Here is a 9203-nt window from a genome sequence, read left to right as displayed (position 1 = left end):
GTGATTTATCATGGTTACACTTTTACTATAATAAAAAATGGTTCATTGTTATCATGAATCATGCAAAATATGAATATTAGTCAATATTGGTCATATAAAACCTTGAAAAAGTGGAATAAAAGTCTGAAAGTCATTGAAGTTCAAAAACTTGAACATTTATGGAGGATGTGACTGTAACATTGGCTTTGGTTCCCAAGGAACACGCACTGAAATCTACAGATTGAATTCAATGTAAATCACTTTGTACAAATGCATTAATGTAAATAAACACTCGCATGCCCAGCGCTGTAAAACCCTTTCTATTTTAAAAACACCAACAGCTATGCACTAAATGATGATCCCCTTAAAAGCACCCACAAATCCATATTTATATTAGGATTACATAGAGAGGAGGCCGCCTGGGATGTGTTTACATTTACAAACATGCTGTTTTCCATACGGTTATACTGCCAACATCACTCCTACACTCCCAGCCTCTGACTGCCTCATATTTATATTCACAGTTGAACTGAGACGGCACCTTTAGAAGTTAAGCTTTCAATCAAATTATTCTTTTCAGAGTTATAACAGAATTTATTCCATAGCAAACAGATGTTAAGTACTCGATGATACCTTTGTATGTACACGTGCCATTTATAAACAGGCAAACGTGCACAAAAATGCCAGAATATAACCAGAATTCATAACCAGAAGCTATGAGATGATGTAAGTATTGTAAGGTTTACGCTGAGACACCGGAATACAGTATAAATCTGAAATATTGTCACCTTCAGTTATTGACAACATGCCGCTGTGAACTTTATCCTTTGAAGAAAAGCCTACTGAAGGATCCTTTCATGCAAGGCTTGGGAACAATTTCCACTCACGCAGTTTGGGTGAATGCCAGATTCTTGTGATCGGATTTTAACCCTTCGTGCTCGTGGTTAATCCTCCTTCAATGATGCTGATATTGCTCTCTTAAATTGAAAAGTTCAGCCCAAAACAAATACTCTTACCCATCAGGGCCTGGGACTATATAAGTTTAAAAAATCCTTTTGCATTTCACAAAATCAATAAATGTGAAAAGAACAGAAAATTGTTTTTTATTTCAGTTGTAAACTATTTCCTTCACTGCAAACATTAGGGATTACTTGGCAACATCCTCAGTCAAATTCTCAGTGGTCACATCTGCCTGAAGGAGCCGACTGCACTATAATGACCTCCATACTTCTCACATGCCTGGAGGACATTATGAAAAACATATTAGCACTTAAATTATGAGCAGGGACAAAAGGGACACGGAGCAGCTGACAGCACATTAGATCAGACCAAACAAGATTGATGACGCTTTCATAGGGAGCTGCAATAAATGATTCCATGAATGGCAAAAATGAGTCAGTCCGACACACAGGAGCGCGGCGCCCGGGAGAGATCTGTGCTAACCTAACATGCTGTTACCAGCGTTCGGAAGACTCTCAGAAAGTGTGATTTGTGTGAATAATGAGCAGAAAGCAGAGAAATACTCTCAGGGTCGTGTTTCCATTGAGAACTTCTGTGATTTTACACATGTCCCCGTATCACACCACAGTCTGATCACTGAACAACTGATGCGTGTTGAACACAAACATGACATCTACAATCAACACTGCAGATGTACCAAATTTGCCACGCCAAATCTTATTTTAATAAAGCAGTTTGGCTTTAATGATATTAATGAGCAAAACCGTATATTCTAAGATTTGCACAAATTCGAATGCACTTTTTAAGAAAAGATGAAAATTTGCCATTATATCAGATGTCTTTAGACACTTAAAAGAACTGGAAAGGGTTTAAGCGGGACTGCTAAAAATGAAGACATCCGCTGGTCTGTTGTTAAACGGATGGTTTACAAACAGAAGAAATTCAGCTCCAGTTTTGCTGTCCCACAGGGTGGACAGAATGAAGATCCGCACAAGGTCACATTGAAGAATTATTACAGACTAAATACAGTCAAGACCCCAACAGCGACCAGAGAAAAACCAACACAAAACATGCAGATCTTCCTTTCACTTATTCATCTTTATAAGACAAAGAATGATAAGAAAGGAGATTATAAGAAATGCAAAAACTCTATTGAACAATACACTTTTGTACGCTACAATTTTAATGTTTATAGGGTCACTTAACCAAAAATGTTGACCTAAAGAATACTTTAAAAGAACTGAGTTGTGTTGACATCATAAAACTGGAATTTTATATTTCAAATTGTTCTCGAAATGAATGACTTTAGAGTGAATAATAGTCAATGAGAGGTCAGAGGAGATGTAAACTCCTTCTGTTTAAAAAGGATGAGGACCTCAGGACGAGACCTTGAGAAGCTGTTAGAGAAAATGACAAGAGAACATTTCTGTGAATTCAGTACAGGTGATGAAATTGTATGTATTTATTTTCACATCACTATTCCCAAAATACAAGTGACAGTAAACTTGATTGTGTAGTTGAAAACGTTTTAAACAAATTTAACAATTGTAAACAGTAAGTTTTGGCGATGATCATTGGATCCATTATATCAATTTATGTTTAGCTCCATATTCGCTGCTTATAATAAAACAGTTGCTGTAAATAAAGGAATAAAAAGTGAGAAATAAACATGTGTAAGTTCATAAAACTACAGATATCTAACACAACAAATGTTTATGACTAAAGATTTAACCAATGAAACTTTGAGCACACTTCAGTACTTACAAGCGTTCATACATGTAGAGATGATCATCAGGTATTTCATGACAGTTTCTCTAACACAGCACGCTTGAAGTTAGGTAAGAAAGATTAATGATAGTCTGGTGTTAAAATAACATTAAGGGGCGCTTTCTCCGACAGAGATTAGGTTAAACCAGGACTAGTTAAACTAGGACATTCAAGTCATTTTGAAAAATACACCTAACATAAAATATTACTGGTTCCATTGATGTACAGTATTTAAAGATGTGTCATTGCAAGTTGTTTTCGCCACATTTAAATTGAATAACATTTTAATTAGTTTGAAAAGCGCCCCTTAATTCATCCATCCAGCAAAAAAGGGAACGAATACAACCTCTGGCAAAACTTATGGAATCAACACACTTAGATGATGTTCATAGAGGTTTTTTACTTTATGGCAAACAGAAAAATCACAGATATGACACAAGAAGGTTTTTGTTAAATAGCTTAACATTCTGGCTTCATGAAACTTGCCTTCAATCTTTTTTATTAATGGCTAATGATTTTACAGATCAAGAGGAGGAAAAAGGATGGAATCACAATGTTGAGGAATTATGGAATCATGTTTACTTTTCATTTCTAAAACACATACTAGGACAAGTCTAAAAATGCAAATTAGTCATCAGTTAAAAGGGAGTGCTTACACACTTTCATGAGCTGTTGGACGTGGCTTATTGATAAGAAACATGGCTCCAACGAAAGAGTTGTCAGTTGAAACAGTGGAAAGGATTGTAAAACTCATCCAACAAGGAATTTCAGCACAGAGTGTGGCCAAAGAAGTTGCTTGCTCTCAATCAGCTGTGTCTAAAATTTGGTGCAAGTATAAACTGAATGGGAAGGTTATAAAAGGAAAACAGACAGACAGACCAAGGAAGACGTCAAAGCGCCAGGATAGAAAACTCAAGCAATATGCCTTGAAAACCGAAAATGTACAACAAAACAAATGGGTGGAAACTGGAGTCAATGTTTGTGACAGGACTGTAAGAAACCGGCTGAATGAAATGGGACTTAAATATAAAAAAGCCAAACAAAAACCAGCACTAACACCAAAAAAGAAGAAGACAAGGCTACTCAGAAGAAGCAATCGTGGAGTGTGGAGTATTGGATGAAAGTGATGTTCAGTGATGAATCACGAATCTGCATTGGCCAAGGAGATGACGCTGGATGAAACATATAAAGATGACTGCCTGTAGAAAACAATCATTTGTGATATGGTGTTGCATGTAAAGGACCAGGGGAGATGGCATTTATTACCTCAACAGTCAATGCACAGGTGTACATTGAGATTTTGGACACTTTTCTCATCCCATCCATGGAGAAGAAATTTGGTGATGATGAAGTCGTTTTTCAGGATGAAAGTGCATCATGCCACAGAGAAAAAGAGTGTTCAAGCTTTTCTTCAGGAAAGGCAAATCAACTCAATGACATGGCCACCAAACAGCACGGATCTCAATCCGATTAAAAATTTATGGTGGAAATGGTGGCATACCTGACAGACAAATGAAAAAAAACACTAACCCTCTCTCTCTTCTCAACAGGTATTGTTCTGGCTTTTGTTGAAACTAGTAGCTTTGTATTAGCACCTATTGTACTTCTGCTCTTTATCGCTTATTGCTCCCTGAACTCTTTGTAAGTCGCTTTGGATAAAAGCTAAAAATGACTAAATGTAAATGAAAAAACGTGTCCATGATAAGGCTCCGTCCTGCAAAGCTGATCTGTCAACTGCTATTCAAGAAAGTTGGAACCAGATTTAAGTGGAATATTGTTTTTCATTAGTGAAGCACATAAAAGCCAGAGAAGGAGAAACAAAGTCATATACATGCTGCCCCTTGGAAACATTAGAAAACATGGTATTAGCTTCCACTGTTATGCAGATGATACTCAGCTATATATCTCACCAAGACCAGACGATTCCTCCCAGCTATGCAAACTGGCAGAGTGCATTGAAGATATAAAACATTGGATAACTTGTAATTTCCTTCTTTTAAATTCTAATAAAACAGATCTATTATTTTTCGGACCAAAGACACGTAAACCAAATATTTCGGATTAAATCTGCCAATTGAAGGATGTACGGTTACCCCAACAAATACAGTAAGAGATCTAGGCGTTATATTAGACAGCAACCTGTCATTTCAAAATCACATCTCAAATGTCACAAAAACAGCCTTTTTCCACCTTAAAATGTTGCCAAATTACAAAGTATTCTATGTGTTGCTGAACCGGAGAAGCTTATTCATGCATCTGTGACCTCTAGACTTGACTACTGTAATGCGCTACATAGTGGTTGTCCTGAACTTATAAAGCCTTAAAGGGTTTAGCCCCTATCTACCTAACAGAGCTTCTATCACACTACAACCCATCACACTCTCTAAGATCTCAAAACTCAGGACTTTTGATAACACTGAGAATAACTAAATCCACCAAAGGGGTCGAGCTTTCTCATACGTAGCACCTAAACTCTGGAATAGCCTTCCCGAGACATCTTTTCAGCCAAGCATTCATATTATACCATGCAATGTGTTTTACCTCTTTTGTGTTTTTTCCCCCTGTAAAGCTGCTTTGGAACAATGCACATTGTGAAAAACGCTAAATTAAATAGAATTGAATTAATTGCATTTACTTTTGCTGATGATTTCATTAATTTGATCTGTAAAAACTTAACATTTTATTAATGGCTTAGTTCTTTTGTTTAAGGCATGTTTAATGAAGCCAGACTGTTAAGCTATTTAATAAAAACTGTCTCGTGTTATTTTTCAGTTTGCTATAAAACCTTGATGAACATCATCTGTGTATTGATTCCATCATTTTTGACAGAGGTTGTATTCATTCAGCACTTACAGAGAAGGCAGTTTTGTGTTCAACCTTCTGCTTGAAGACATTTGAAAGAGTGTGGCATGATTAAACATAACATACAAAAACACTTAATTTTGTTGGTTTAATGCTTTGTTAATGTTGTATAAGTCTGAGACCATAAACTTTTAATGTACCATTTATCATTAGACATTTGAAAGTGAATATTGTTTTAAATCCGTTTTCTTTTGAGCTAAAATGGTCCTTACACTATCAGATGCTAATCACACTCCCAATGTCAAGCTAATGAAATGATTGCCACTCAACTTCAAGAGTCACAAGTTTTCCTTAACATGGATGTAGAAGTTGTCCGCCACCAATCATTTCCTCCAGCATGATTCTCAATACAACACCTCCATCTTGTGGTCGTGAATCTTTCTGCAGGTTTGACTCAAGTCCTAGAAACCCTTGAATTTCCTCATCACTGCAACAAAACAGTGACCCCCCAAAAGTCTACCAAACAAAGTAACGCCTTCCTAAAACGTATTTGTTAAAGTGCCAATTTGTTGGCATTTATAGATATATTGCTTTTAAATCTACACAATTATCCTATAGATTTGACAAACATGAAAGCGGATGATTGCAGTTGCGTTTAAATAATCTAGTACTCTGTCTGATGCGCTTCCAACATGAGTAAATCAAGAGCTATAGAAAGAAAAATGTATTTCGCAACTGCTTGGTGAGAAAACCCTAAACAAAACAGCTGGAATTAATTACAGGGACGACACGTGTAAAAGTATAACTCAAACTTTTATTGATATCAAACATAAGATATAGACAACTGCACAGTTATAAATGTTTATTTTTACACATGCAGCAGATTCATTTCCCAAGCTCTTCACAGGCCGGGACAAGTGCAATACTTGCAATTCAGAGCATTGCGGCCGATCCCAACCTGCAAAGAAAGGGATGCTGGAAAACAGACGTCAAACTGAGATTCGTCACCGTTATGATCAGTTTTGCATGGATTTGCACAGCAACCGTGCGAACGCTGACTGCAAACCAGCAAAACTAACCAGGCCAGTGTAATCAAGCAATACCTGCGAGGGTCAGGCTCTTATTCTCGCTCCTCGACGCTGGCATCTAGAAGTACTTGAAGTGCTCACATTGCAGTAGAGGAGCATTTACAATTACTACCTGCACTATGAGCACTTTAATACTGCTGGAATAGTACTGAAGCAGCTGGAGGGACACCTGAGATGCGGGTAAAGCAGAAACGGTGAAAGCGAGAAGCACAGAAAAGATGGGCAAGCAGGCCACCATCAGTTTTGCATAGATTTGCACAACTCAATATTTCTTGTAGTGCAACTATGCAAAACTAGCAGAGAACTGCATGGAATGAAAGAATTGGAGGGGCAGCCAAAAACAGCAGGGTATGCCAGCCCCTTATGCCAGAAGGGGCACTTAGGGCAGTAGGTGCTAGTCTATGTCACTATCTGCACTAAATGCACCTTAGCACAAGCAGTAGTTTACATCGTCGCTCGGATTCGGTGACGTCAATGTAGAGCTTGAAGTGCCTCCACTGCAGTAGAATTTACTGAACTACCTGCACTGTATGCACTTTGACCCTACAGTGACATCATCATCATCATCATCATCATGGGGTGGATCAGGATGAAACGGGGCAGATCCAGAGGGGTGACATCAGGTGGATGCTCTGAAACGAGGGGGGACATGAAAGTTACACACTTGCTTAATTTACCACCACAACACACCTAGCAAAAATTATAAACTTAAAGATATAAATAATTGTCTCAATTTTTAAGAGGCACAATCACTCTTAAGATACAATTTATTTCAGGTGGACGTAACGGCCTCTTGTATTTTTGGGGGCTTGTGATGTATAACCGTCTGTATACGTTTATTAAAATGGTTAAACGTATTAAATAATATACTTATCATAATAAGCATTATATTATAAACAGTGGGAGAAGTAAATATAGGCAGCAGAACCTGGGTCAAGAAGCTATTTATATTATGCGACTTAATCTGCATTAGTTTTGTTTTCTTCACATAAGACACTTTGTAAACATCAAACACAAGTTTGCTTAAATTCTCCCCTGAAACATGTGAACGCGCTCATATGCGCAGTACGCAACCGGCGGCGGGCACTGCACATGCGCACTCGCGTGAAACGCGCGTTCACCCCTCCCCCAAGGTCTGCACCAATATGGCGCCGAAGAGTCCGCAGTAATGTTACTTGTGTTGGAGAAACAAACTAAAGCAAAAAATAGCCAAGTCAAGCGTTAAAGGGGTTCCCTGTTGTTTTGGGGAACCTGCAACGCCAATTGGTTAAACTGAACCGAAAAAGATCAACATCTGTCGTGAAACGTGTCGCACGCACGCTCGTAACGTTACCTTGCACGTTCAACAACACCAGTCCCACTCGCGTTTACATCGCGGCATTTCAACGCACAGCGACTTTACTCGTTAGGCGCAATGTCGTGCCCACGCTTCAAGCAATATTTACGACAACAACCCTTTATGACGCACAAAATGCCTTCGCGACACCGAACGGCCTAAAACGCATAGCCGCACACGCGTTCGAGCGCATGCTCGTGACGGTCCGAATCACCCGTTTCCGTTAAACCACAAGCCCGTGTGCGTTCTGCGTCCAGCGTGTAAAGAAGTCGTGTTATTTAACCGTTCTTGTTGCGTTGAACGGGCACGTTGGACGCAAACTAGCCTAGCGGTGCTGCTAACATAGTAGCGCGCGGCCTGCAGCTACCCCATGTGCTGCCGCTTTGTTCTGGTGGCACTCGAACCCGAATACTAACGTTCACAAAACACCACTAATGTCATCTAACGGACTGTTCGGGTGATAAAAGTGTCCCGTTGCCCGTCTGAAACTTGTTTGGCACTGCAGCACGCTTTTCAAATCTCCCTCATTCTCTGAACTACGGTGGGCTACCATGCGCCTGTTACCACACAGTTTCCCCATCAAACGGGTTCTCTCGCCGGTCTCATCAACCACACGATGTGCTAAAGTGAACCGTGCAAACGCCACGCACTTACGTGCTTTACTTCAGTAAGTGGATCGCGCGTTAAACACGACAACAGGTTTCATGTGAATCGCACGCGCGTAGTAAGACACGGGTTTGTAGAATCCACCATCTTCACTCACTAGTGCACACTTACCGATTACTGTCATCGCTCCGGGCGCTTCGTCGAAAGTAAACCGCGAACTTGCATCAATAATCGTGGATATAAATCACCAGCCCGTTTCGCACCCGCGCACGCCGTTCTGTGCCGCGCGTAGTAAAATTGCGAAAGTGGCGCGAACGCGCCGAGCTTTTAACCATGTGGTGAATGAAGGGCGGCTCCCGATGAACGTAAATATCCACAAGCCCAACTCCTTCATTAACATGCACAAAGTACTTCCGTTCCGATCTCACAACTGTAAACAAATACTCATCTTTAAATCCGTAGATGTCATATCAATATTTGTAAATATAAGGGACTGTGCTAAATATAAATACATTCCGTATAGTCCCTATAGATTTAACCCCACAACAACATTGCATATTTATTTCAACAAATAATTGATTTTGTTTACAAAGATTATAAAACTACACTCAAGACAGCCGTTATATATAATATAGCATTGTTTAAAACTTTGTTTTCTCTGTTGT

This window comes from Barbatula barbatula (assembly GCF_947034865.1).
Source record: "Barbatula barbatula genome assembly, chromosome: 9".
Taxonomy (NCBI): domain Eukaryota; kingdom Metazoa; phylum Chordata; class Actinopteri; order Cypriniformes; family Nemacheilidae; genus Barbatula; species Barbatula barbatula.
Note: the sequence above shows the minus strand (reverse complement) of the source record.